This window comes from Polypterus senegalus, chromosome 2 (genome assembly GCF_016835505.1).
Source record: "Polypterus senegalus isolate Bchr_013 chromosome 2, ASM1683550v1, whole genome shotgun sequence".
In the NCBI taxonomy this organism is placed as follows: domain Eukaryota; kingdom Metazoa; phylum Chordata; class Cladistia; order Polypteriformes; family Polypteridae; genus Polypterus; species Polypterus senegalus.
This window is the reverse complement of record NC_053155.1, coordinates 197,730,235-197,743,602: the sequence shown is the minus strand read 5'-3', so window position 1 is coordinate 197,743,602 and position 13,368 is coordinate 197,730,235. Positions and strand designations below refer to the sequence as shown.

Below are 13,368 nucleotides of genomic sequence, written 5' to 3'. Positions count from 1 at the left end.
AACATACAGGTGTGTTATGTATGTGCAGTAATAATATAAGTACTATTATATATACACAGATGTACAATATACAGATGTGATATGTATGTGCTGTAATACTATGAGTATTGTAATATATACAGATGTACAATATATGATATATGATGTACAATGTACAGGTGTGCTGTGTGTGCACAGGTATGTACAGATATGTACAAGGAAGGGAGGAGGAGAAGTGTAGAGGATTAAGTGTGTGGATGTGAAGGTTCAATGGGGGACTGAGTTCAGAAGTGTGACCGCTGTGGGGAAGAAGCTGTTCCTAAACCTGCTGGTTTTAGTTGGAAGGCTCCTGTAGCGCCTTCTGGAGGGGAGGAGCTAGAAGAGTTTGTTGGCTGGATGAGAGGAGTACTTAAGAATGCAACAAGCTCTGCGTAAACATCTCTTCTTGTGAACGTCCTCAATGACCGGAAGTGGAGTCCCTATGATGCGTTGTGCGGTTTTCACCACCTGCTGCAGTGCCTTGCGGTCAGCAACAGAGCAATTCCCATACCAGGCTGTAATACAGTTAGGATGCTCTCTATCGCACAGTGGTAGAAGTTGCCCAGTATGACAGCAGATAGTTGGCTCTTCTTCAGTATCCTCAAGAAGAAGAGGCGCTGATGGGCCTTCTTGACCAGGCTGGAGGTGTTGTTTGTCCATGACAGGTTCTCCGAGATATGTATCCCCAGGAATTTAAAGCTGGAAACCCGTTCGACAGCCATGCCATTGATGTGAATGGGGTGGTGGGTGTCTCCTTCTTCTTCCTGAAGTCCACAATGAGCTCCTTGGTTTTGGTGGTATTCAGGAGCAGGTTATTTTCAGCGCACCACGCAGCTAAGTGTTTCACCTCCTCCCTGTAATTAGACTCATCGTTATCACTGATGAGACCGATCACCGTGGTATCGTCTGCAAACTTGATGATGGAATTGGATCCATACATGGGCCTGCAGTCATGAGTGAAAAGGGAGTAGAGGAACGGGCTCAACACGCAGCCCTGTGGAACGCCAGTGTTGAGTGTAATGGTGGTAGAGCAGTTATGGCCAGACCTGACATGCTGGGGTCTGTTGGTCAGGAAGTCCATGATCCAATTACAGATAGAATTATTGATACCAAGATCCACAAGTTTAGTGATCAACTTGGAAGTGATGACTGTATTAAATGCTGAGCTGAAGTCAACAAACAGCAATCTTGCATAGGTGTTCTTATTGTCCAGGTGTGAGAGTACACCGTGAAGCGCTGTGGATACAGCATTCTCTGTACTCCTATTGTTACGGTAGGCAAATTGGTGAGGATCCAGTGTGGGGGGCAGGCATGCCTTGAGGTGTGCCAGTACTAGTCGTTCAAAGCACTTCATAGCTATGGGCGTGAGTGCTACAGGGCGGTAGTCATTCAGGCACATTGGTGATGAGTGTTTCGGCACTGGCACTATGGAGGTGGTTTTGAAGCATGCTGGCACTGCTGCCTGGGCAAGGGACAGGTTGAAAATATCCGTGAAGACCCCTGCCAGCTGTTCAGCACATGCTCTAAGGACACGTCCAGGGATGCCATCAGGGCCAGCAGCCTTATGAGCATTGATGCGCTTAGTGCGTTATGAACCTCCGTGTGGGTGAGTGTGATGGTATGGCAGTCATCAGAGGGTAGGGTTATGGTGGACTTTTCCTTGTTGTCCTTGTCAAAGCGAGCGTAGAAGTCGTTCAGCTCATTGAGGAAGGACATATCCATGGCTGTCTGTGTGGAAGTGCCGCACTTATACTCAGAAATGGCCTGGATGCCCAGCCACATACGTCGGGGGTCAGAGTTGACAAAGTGCCCTCCACCTTCAGTTTGTAGCTAAGCTTGGCCTTGTTGATGCCCCTCTTCAGTTCTGCCCTGGAAGTACTGTAGGCCTGTGTGTCACCTGATCTGAAGGCATTGTTACGTGCCTTTAGCAGAAGCCGCACTTCCCTGTTCATGGTTTCTGATTCGGGTACGTTGTGATCCGTTTCTCTGTGGTAACACTGTCAATTGTGGTGCTGATGTATTCCAGTACTGAGTGTGTGTAGTAGTCAATGTTTATTTGTGAGTCGAAGGTGGCCTGAGAGGCAAACATGCTCCAGTCTGTGTCCTTAAACCTGTCCTGGAGTGTAGAGTCAACCCCCGCTGGCCACACTTTGATGGTCTTCACTGTTGGTCTCACACGGTTGATAAGTGATGAGTATTTGGGGGTGAGAAACAAAGAAAGGTGATCAGACTGTCCCAGGTGGGGGAGGGGTGTAGCTGTGTAGGCTCCAACAATGTTAGTGTAAACATGATCCAAGGTTTTATCCCCTCTGGTATGGCAGGAGACATGTTGGTGAAATTTAGGTAGCACCGTCTTACAGCTTACAGCAGAGTATGATTGTTTTAAGCAGAAATTTTATGATAAAACCTTTCATATGCTGCTGTGGCAATTCAATACTATTTTATTTCACAATGTGTGAACAGAGAGAGATGTGATATTTTCTTGTACAGCACATACTATGAAGATGCTTTAAAGTAGGAAACATTACTGGCAATGAAGTCTTAGGGACAACCCTCCCTACTATAGCACAGAGATGTAGCAAAGAGAGCAACAATTTTAAGTTTACAAATTGTTTGTCACAGTAAATGCCTTGTTTTATTTACATAGAAATTGAAAGAATTTACTAATGTGTTCTAAAATAATATCACAAGGCCACTTCTAAACCTCTTCTGTTGTCTTAATTTATGTGACAAAACAACTACAGACTGGTCTTTTTTGTTTAATAACTTTTAGGTGGTCTGTTTGACTGAATGTATTTGTTACGTAATGCCTTTATTACTATATTGAGTGCAACCTTGATTAAACTGTGTTTTAGCTTTTGCAATTTGTTTTCTTTATAAATATATGTTCAAGGAAAACTTGCAAAATCTGAAACAATGGTTTCAAAATACTAAACAATTCACTAATGCTGGTCTGAAATAAAATTATAAGGTCACTTCTAACCTTTTCTGCTGTTTTAATACATGTGACACACTACTTCAGACTGGTCATTTTTGTTTAACACTAGAATCCCTGAAGCCTGCACAAAAAGTCGTAATGCCGGGCCATCTTAAATTCCTTCAGCATATTTGTTTTGCAAATCTGTCAATCTGTACCAGCAGCCTGCTGTACAACCCTCACCGACGCAGCTGAAGTTCTCTGAGCTAAAGTCAGTTTATCTGGGTGTGAGATACCCTGAGTTGTATAGGGTAAATAATACATTGTTACTTGGAATACATACATTTCATGTGTGTTCCATTTCTAAAACGATCTGGGTAAATGTTGGATGACAGGAAAATGCAAGGCAGGAAATGCTGAACACATACCTAAAACATAAAACCTTTTCCATGTTATCGTAATAATAACGTGAAGTGTATAATGTGAAGACTTTAGTCAAAATATCAAATAAACACTTTCATAAAAAGGTATAACCAAACAAGTGCACTTTCAATCAAGAACTAGCCGATGCCTGCTATAGCATGCGGCGATATAAGAATAGGAGCGGAAAACAGTGAGAAAGGAATTCAGAAATCAAGAAGAAATAAATACTTCTTGAAAGACGTAGTTGTGAATAGCTGTTTGGTAGTCCGAAGGAGGAAAAGGATTTGAGAAAAGCAGCATGGGGGTGTATGGGAGGTCGCAGGCAGTGTGGGGAAGTGTTTGGAAGAGTACGAATAGGAATCGAGAAAAGCCATGTCGGCTGTGTGTAGGCGGGACCGGTTTTGAAGAGGAAGCAGGACAAACCAGAAAAGAAATATATATAAGAGATATAACCAAATAAAAAGAAGTCATTCAGTTTACATTTTGCAATTTACATGTTTTCAAAGTGTGGCTGGTGCAAAGGTAAGAACTGTTGCCTCGTAATCAAGAGGTTGCAGGTTTGAGTCTGGGTTCTTTTTAATTTTGAGTAGTGAGCTGCAAATACCCTGTGAATACCAATCATGTCACATCAGCCTCCATGTATGATGAGTGGTACTGGAAATATAACTATATTTTTCCATATTACTCACTATAAATAATTACCAATAATTATATTAATTTCCTAAAGATCAAATTAAAGTTTGAACAGATTTTTAATGAGCCAAAAAGCTTATTATGGTGTACTATACAGCACCACACAACATACCAGAATTTACCTTTTGTCCATTATTTTAACAACAGATGGATGTATGAATATGCCCTGCGGTGGGCTGGCACCCTGCCAAGGGTTTGTTTCCTGCCTTGCAACCTGTGTTGGCTGGGATTGGCTCCAGCAGACCCCCATGACCCTGTAGTTAGGATATAGCGGGTTGGATAATGGATGGATGGATGTATGTATGTATGTATGTATGAATGAATATAAACATGCTATAAGGCAGGCATGTCAAACTCACTACCATTAGCGGGCCGCTTCGACTGCCATACGTGCGTCAGCGGGCCGCACTGTAACAAATACTATTATACTATTACACAAAGTTACTGTAGATTTCTTCCCAATACTGAAAACTTTACAAAATGTAACACTTAAAGTTTAAAGAAAAGCAATTTAAATCCATACACTCTCTGTACAACAGCATACAATTAAGAGTCTTAGCCTCTTAGCTAGGTCCTTATTATATTATATTCATTGCTTATACAGGAGTCTTACAGTGTGAGATCTATTTCTTTTGTCCCAACACTTGGCATCTCTTGTTAGTAACCAGTTCATCAATATCAGGCTTGAAATCTTCTGCAGCTGCACCATTTATGAGGGATGAAAGGTGCTCGACAAGTCTAGAGCGATGTGGGGTTTTGGTAGCTTTCATTAACGAAAACAATTTCTCACAAAGGTACCTGCTTCAGAACATAGAATGTACTCTCGATGCCAACTTACGGATCTGCACATACGAGGGTGGCAGGTAAGCATACAAGCCTGGCATACCAACTTCGTTGTTTTTTTACCTTCAGAATAGAATCTGACTACAGTTCAATCAATTCTATTTGGATATTCTCAGGCGCACTCTCAACGTTGTAAAAGAACAGCGCAAAGTCCTGTTTGTGTGAACTGCAATCACGAAAATGCTCACTGAATTCATTGCTCAGTAATTCAAGTTGGAAAACAAATCCTCCAAAAATCTAATTTTACTTTACTAAGTTTACTTCAAAGTTTATATTGTAAAATAAGCCGATATGCGAAAGGCCACCTTACCTACACTAATTTTACAAACTCAAAATCTCAAAAATGTTAATAAAAAACTCACCAACTTCTCGCGTACAATTCAGATCTTCAGCTGTTGTCTGCACTAACTGTTTGTTACAATACTAGCAGAAAGTTGCATAAAACTAGAGGAAAAAAATGTGAAAATATGCGGTCCTCTTCCAAACCCTTCCTCTCGTGATGGTCAGTTCTGCCCAGTGTCAGGTCTCAGCAGTCCAGCCAGTAGTGTAGCCTAGCAGGGGCGGCTCTAGGCTCGTGGCAGCCCTGGGCAGACAAAGAATCGGTGGCCCCTTCGCCCACCAATGTCAATATGGTATCTTATGCACGTCAGATGACCACGTCCGTTGCAGACACTGCATAGCCACTTCGTGCTCATGACATGCTTCTATATGCGCGTGTCCGAAACTTGAAAACCAAGTGGCGGCCCATGATATTCTCATTACGGCAGAACGTTATAATACTACATATAGCTTACTGCACCGACTCTAGCGACATTAGTAAATACAGCATACTAATTAACAAGAAACACAATGTTTTTCGGCCACAATGCCATCAGCTATGTCGTTATTTTCTCCTTCTGTTTTATATTCAATATATATTGGCGTGGCGGCCCTGTGCAAGTGCACAGTTTGCACATGCCTAAGGCCGCCCCTGCTGCAGCCTAGCACTTCAGTTGTGGCGTTGCGGCTCATTAACTTTGGTCAAAGCTCGTGGCTATACTAGCAGATGACGTTTCCGGTACCGTAATACCATGGGAAAATGTGCTTTTGTCAGAAAGTAGAAGAAAGAAAGGTCAGTAAGTAATGCCGAAGATGCAGAATGATTCAATCACAAATGATAGTAATCATTTTACACAAGTTCAGTGCTAACTAGGATCTGTCATGTTAGCCGCACAGATTTCTGATGCGGGCCGCATGTTTGACATGCCTGCGATAAGGCATTTATCACACTTTAAGCTAACACCCTTATCATAGTCAAGTAAGATATGAATAAATTTGGTCAATTTAAAATTTAATGTAAACACTTGAAGAGTTACATTTTATTAGCTTCACATTGCAAGCAACAAGGTTATTTTTCTCATTTACATATGTTTGGTTAGAAATCCTAACTGTCTCAGGTTTTGGGATGCTCTATGATAAATTACAATGCTGCACCTGTGCTGAAAACAGTATCAGGAAGAAATGGCAGCAGACATTTACAGGCAAATTTTGGCCAGAGGAGCAAATTCGGTAAAGGAGATCTGAGAATCTTCAACAGGGTTGGACAATATAGCCAAAAAGAGTTGGTGAGAAAAAAAATGCATTTTGTTCAATAGTGATGCAGTAAATAATGCTTTATATACTCTAAAACAGAAACACTACTTTCAAATAAATACAATGTACGAGAATCCACCAAGAACCAAAAGGATCCATCAAGGTTTGCGTTTTATTCTAAGCAAATAAACAAATATCAGTGAAAATATCAACAGAGAACATAAAAAATTCAAAACAAAAGTGATGGCCCTCAAGTAAATATAAAATAAACTAAATTGACATTTATAATAAACAAAAATGACATGTAAATTAAACTAATAAAACAAAAAAATGTATGGATTTTGACAGGGTATCTGACCATAAGGTAACTATTTCTGACAATGCATCTTGCTGAATTTGTGTAGCACCTGATTGACATTTAGATACATATATTCTCACTGAATCCTGCAAGACTTGAACAATGCACCTTATACATTATACAGTGAGGCACAATATTGGTGCTATGTTGGGACTTAAGCATTTGACTAGTGAGAATGAAAGTTTACAACACATGCTAAAATTAATTGATAAAAAATTTAAAATTCCTTAATATGTTTACCATTATCAAGGGGTTTAAAATATTATCACTATCAACTATCATCATATTACTGCTCAACCCTACCTGCCCCTATCTAGCAAAACAATCCCGTTCTCTATCTGTGGAAATCTGTGGTTTTCTATATCATTTACAATGCAAAAGCAAGATAAATATGGAATATTTAAAGTGTGAGAGTCTATATTAGTATTGACAAATGACATTATTATGGCTTCTTCTGTTAAAGGAGTGACATCAGATATTAGTGTACAGTAACTATAGAACAAAAATGTGTTAATTACAAAGAACTATGTTAAAAATAATGTTTAAGCCATACTTCATTAGCTATATGTTTGGCAACTGTCATAAGCAAGCACTTCTTTGAGACACCATAAATAGCTTTCAAGGTCAAGAAAACTTAAAGTGGAGAGAGAGAAAAGCAATATATTATAGAAAACAATATTAACGGACTACTGTATTATAATAGTGCATTATTGGAGTACTAGACATTAAGCCCGTTACAATAACGGGCACTAGAACAGTAGTGCATAAACATTAGTAGGAACAGTCTATATTAAATGGCAAGGGACCTTGACCTCACTCTGTTTCTTATCTTAATTTTTTTTTTTTGGCAAAAATATTTTTGCAAGAAGCCTAAAGTAAAATAATAATAAAAATACAATAGACACGTATATGACAATACAGTAAGTTTAATTAATATTGCCTTAGTGTAATCTGTAATACACAATATCTGAAGAAGATATTTAGGAAAAATTTTCTATTTTTTACATCATGACAACATTTCTTGTAAATATTTTGTCTGAGTTTGGCAACAGTTTGCCTTGTTCAGGACCATCTACAACCTTGACAACATCTGGAAAACGTCTTACTGTTGATAATGCAACATATAACTGACCGTGGGTGAATATTGGTTCTGGCAAGTAAATGCCAACTTTTGGTAAGGTTTGCTCTTCTGAGTCTTTATCTTTTAGCGTTTTTCTGACACATTTTCTTTTTCTTCAATCGAACTATTTGCTCATACTTTTCTTTGCCTTTAGCCTTTCTTTTGTTGATGTCTACTTGTTGAGCTGACTGTTCTTTTAGGAGATGTTGCTTATATAGGATTTGATTGTCTGTGTGTTTTGTCCTACTTGACGTGTCTTTTTTTTATGGGTGACATGTTGTTAGTGGATACGTCTGTAATATTTTCTCTAACAGTAATACTGGCTTGTATGTGGCTGTAATATGCATCACTGTATTGTGTGCTTTTAAATTTTCCCTACGGCCCTGAGCATGCACACTTCACCAGAAGACACACACACACGGACACCTGGACGCACACAGGGGTTTAATGAAAGAGGATGATTGAATATCCTCAGACACAAACCAATTTTTTGTTAATTTTGGATCATATCAAACCTGACAAATAATAAACAAGTGTTAAAATTCACTCAATATTTGACAATTACCTGACCCTGACCTAGTCTGTTTAAGATGGGTTTGGCATTCAGATGAATACCCCATTTATTGCTTACATTTTAAAGGCATATTTTTCATTTTGTGTATTCTGTAATATGTTTAGCTTAGCTGTTCTTGTTGTTTAGTTACCTTTAAGCTAGTGAGAAAGATACATACATTGGGGTACCACATTAGGGACTTCAAAACAAACAAAACTGGGGAGTGGATTGACTTGGTTAGTTTTGATAATTCTCTCACTGATCTGGCTTCAATGTCCCCAGGTCCACCTACAGTAGTTAGCCTATGGACCAAAAAAATAAAAATTTGTCCACAGAATGACTGGGTTCAAAAGTTTCAAATTTAGTTCCTCATCCCACAGGTGTGATGCCAGTTCCAGCAGCTGGCATTGCTTTCTTGAAACTGATATATTGATAGATGAACTACAGCAAATGTGGACAAAAAAAAAAAACAAAAAACAAGGGATAGTTCAAAATTAATTGTAAAAATGTAACAAAATTTCAGGGCTCAATAAAGTGCAGTGCTCTCTTTTTAATAATAAATCAATAAATAATCCAACAAAATAGTGTCTTTTGAGGTGGTTAAAATCAGCAATAAATAAATAAATCCAATAGAGTTTAAAATCAAGGCTTAAAACAAGTCAGGATTAGGTTATTAAAAGCTGTGAGAGTGTGACTATCCTCAACATCATCACCACTGCTCACCCATGTGGTACAGTCATGGCTGAAATTATCGGCACCCCTGGAATTTTCCCAGAAAATGCACCATTTCTCCTAGAAAATTGTTGCAATTACAAATGTTTTGGTATACACATGTTTATTTCCTTTATGTGCATTGGAACAACACAAAAAAACACAGAAAAAAAGCCAAATCTGACATTATTTCACACAAAACTCAAAAATCAGGCTGGACAAAATTACTGGCATCCTCAACTTAATATTTGGTTAAACGCCCTTTGGAAAAAATAACTGAAATCAAGTGCTTCCTATAACCATTAACAAGCTTGTTACACCTCTCAGCTGGAATTTCCGACCACTCTTCTTTTGCAATCTGCTCAAGGTCTCTCAGATTTGAAGGGCGCCTTCTCCCAACAGCAATTTTGAGATCTCTCCATAAGTGTTCAATTAGATTAAGATCCAGACTCATTGTTGGTCACTTCAGAACTCTCCAGCGTTTTGTGTTCAACCATTTCTGGGTGCTTTTAGAGGTATGTTTGGGGTCATTGTCCTGCTGGAACACCCATGACCTCTGACGTAGGTAGTCATATTTCATGATGCCTTGCTCAAGGTCAAGGCATCCAGTGCCAGAGGCAGAAAAACATCTTAGAACCTCAACCATGTTTGACTGTAGGTACTGTGTTCTTTTCTTCGTAGGCGTCATTCCATTTTCTGTAAACAGTAGAAAGATGAGCTTTACCAAAAAGCTCTACCTTGGTCTCATCTGCCCACAAGACGTTCGCCCAGAACGATTTTGGCTTCCTCAAGTACATTTTGGCAAACTCCAGTCTGGCTTTTTATGTTTCTGTGTCAGCAGTGGGGTCCCTCCTGGCTCTCCTGCCATAGCGTTTCATTTTGTTCAGATGTCGACGGATAGTTCAAGCTGACACTGTTGCACCCTGAGTCTGCAGAACAGCTTGAATATGTTTTGAAGTTGATTGGGGCTGTTTATCCACCATTTGGACTATCCTTCATTGCAGTCTTATCAATTTTTCTCTTCCGTCCACATCCAGGGAGATTAGTTACAGTGCCATGTGTTGTGAACTTCTTGATTATCTTGCGCACAGGGGACAAAGGAATGTGAAGATCACTGGAGATGGACTTGTAGCCTTGAGATTGTTGATATTTTTCCACAATGTTTGTTCTCAAGTCCTCAGACAATTCTCTGCTCTTCTTTCTGTTCTCCGTGCTTAGTGTGGCACACTCAGACACACAACAGAAAGGTTGAGTCAACATTTCTCCATTTTAACTGGCTTCAGGTGTGATTGCTATATTGCCAGCACCTGTTTCTTACCACAGGTGACTTCAAACAAGCATCATATGAAAAACTTGATGCACTAGGATTAAAAGTTAAGACGGAAGTAAAAAATTTAGGGGTAACCGTTGACTGTAATCTGAATTTTAAATCGCATATTCATCAGACCACTAGGACAGCATTTTTTCACTTAAGAAACATAGCTAAAGTTAAACCTCTTATATCATTGAAAGATGCAGAGAAATTAATTCACGCTTTTGTTTTCAGTAGACTAGATTACTGTAACGCACTCCTCTCAGGACTACCCAAAAAAGACATAAATCATTTGCAACGAGTGCAGAATGCAGCTGCTAGAATCCTAACTGGGAAAAGAAAATCCGAACACATTTCTCCAGTTTTGATGTCACTACACTGGTTACCTGTGTCATTCAGGATTGACTTTAAAATACTGCTTATGGTTTATAAAGCCTTAAATAATCTCGCTCCATCTTATATATCGGAATGCCTGACGCGTTATATTCCAAATCGTAACCTTAGATCTTCAAATGAGTGTCTCCTTATAATTCCAAAAGCTAAACTTAAAAGAAGTGGTGAGGCGGCCTTCTGCTGTTATGCACCCAAAATCTGGAATAGCCTGCCAACAGGAATTCACCAGGCAAATACAGTAGAGCACTTTAAAACACTGCTGAAAACACATTACTTTAACATGGCCTTTTTATAACTTCACTTTAACTTAATACTGATACTCTGTATGTTCAATTCTTCATAATAATTATTCACAGTGGCTCCAAAATCCATACTGACCCCTACTCTCTCTTCTGTTTCTTTTTCCGGTTTCTTTGTGGTGGCGGCCTGCGCCACCACCCCTACTCAAAGCATCATGATGCACCAACATTGATGGACTGAAAGCCAGAAGTCTAGGTGACCATCATCATCAGGTCCTTCCGTGAAAACCGTAAATACAAAGAGGACTGTTTGACTTATATTAGGTAGATTGCCCAGAGGGGACTGGGCGGTCTCTTGGTCTGGAACCCCTACAGATTTTATTTTTCTCCAGCCTTTGGAGTTTTTTTTGTTTTTTCTGTCCACCCTGGCCATCGGACCTTACTCTTATTCTATGTTAATTAATGTTGACTTATGTTTATCTTTTATTGTGTCTTCTATTTCTCTATTCATTTTGTAAAGCACTTTGAGCTACATTTTTTTGTATGAATATGTGCTATATAAATAAATGTTGATTGATTGATTGAAATAAAACGATTTACCCACAATTTTGAAAAGGTGCCAATAATTTTGTCCGGCCCATTTTTGGAGTTCTGTGTGACATGATGTCAGATTTGGCTTTTTTTTCCTCTGTTTTGTTTGTGTTGTTCCAATGCACATAATGGAAATAAACATGTGTACAGTAAACCAAAACATTTGTAATTGCAACAATTTTCTGGGAGAAATGGTGGATATTCTGGGAAAATTCCAGGGGTGCCAATAATTTCGGCCATGATTTTATACTCAAGTGTCAGAAATGAGACACCGGCAAATGTGCCCAACCCTCCTCAGTTAATGTCCCCACTGGTATCCCTCAGCATCAATGGGAACCCCTGCAAGCTTAGTTCCCTTGTCCCAAGGCTATCACTTGGCATCCATGGGACCACACTGGACCAATCATCTGCCCCTGTTCCTAGCTAAAGCACAGCAGAAGCAACCCTACCCTTGGAGTGCCAATAATCTGCAAGGGTCACTCTCAACTGCAAAGCCACTCAACCTTGATCCTGACATCCCCCCTCGCACTCTTGCATCACCAGCGAGCACAGCTGTGCCAAATAACCAACAGAGCTCTGACGAGGGTCAGCTGTGTTAACCACTTGAAAGCAGGTTAATCATAATGAGCAAATTCCCACATCGAGAATCTCCATGGCCACAACACCTTTCTCTTACACACCTACAGTCATTGTGTCTGCACTGCCTCACTGTTTTAATTTAAAAAAAACAAACACACACACACCCCAACAGACCCCTTGCTCACTTCACCACAACAGATCACCAATCTGACAACCACGTCTGTAGATACTTATAATAATATGTTTATCACCAGTGATTCCGCAGTGCAAAAAATATGATTATTTTATATACAGTTATATAAACCGAACAATTCAAGTGTGATGCCTTACTTGGTGCTAATGTTTCTTGAAACTGAGCCTAAACTGAACATGCAATAAACTACAGTGGTTTTAAGCAATCTGCAGTGGTATTCAAATCAATATACATCAAAATTAAGAGAATATATCTGAACTTGATTGAATTTGACCTCCACTTAACTGCTGAATAATAATTGGGTATGTAGATAAAATCAACAAGGAACTGGGACTATCACTGAAAATGACCTGTATCTTTCAAGAGAGGCAAGTCTACACCCTACCTTTAGGAACCTTATATTTCACTCCAAAATATTAAAGTAAAAATGGACTGACTGACAAAAATACCATTGAGAGGTGGTAACTATAATCTTAAAATGCTGTTATTTAATGCCATTACTGGTTTCTTAACAGCTGTCATCCAAAATTGCAGCAGTACAGCATCTCATTAACTTATGTACAGTAAGTATTTGGACAATGACATAAATTTGGCAGGCAGGCGTTCAAACAATGCATGTCCTGGGTATGATGGGTCCAGAAGAATTTTCTTGCACATCAAAAGGAAAATCGAAAAAATAACTTTAAATAAAAGATAGAAATTGATTTGCATTTCATTGAGGGAAATAAGTTTTTGAACCCCTACCAACCATTAAGAGTTCTGGCTCCCACAGAGTGGTTAGACACTTCTACTCAATTAGTCACCCTCATTAAGGACACCTGTCTTAACTAGTCACCTGTATAAAAGACACCTG

The 13,368-nt window shown here is 39.3% G+C and overlaps 1 protein-coding gene across 7 annotated transcripts in view; it reads right to left on the bottom strand.

The window, feature by feature from the left end:
• kdm6a (lysine (K)-specific demethylase 6A) overlaps window positions 1-13,368 on the bottom strand; it is a 548,877-nt gene that overhangs the window by 145,811 nt on the left and 389,698 nt on the right. The gene's annotated exons all lie outside the window — the stretch shown is intronic.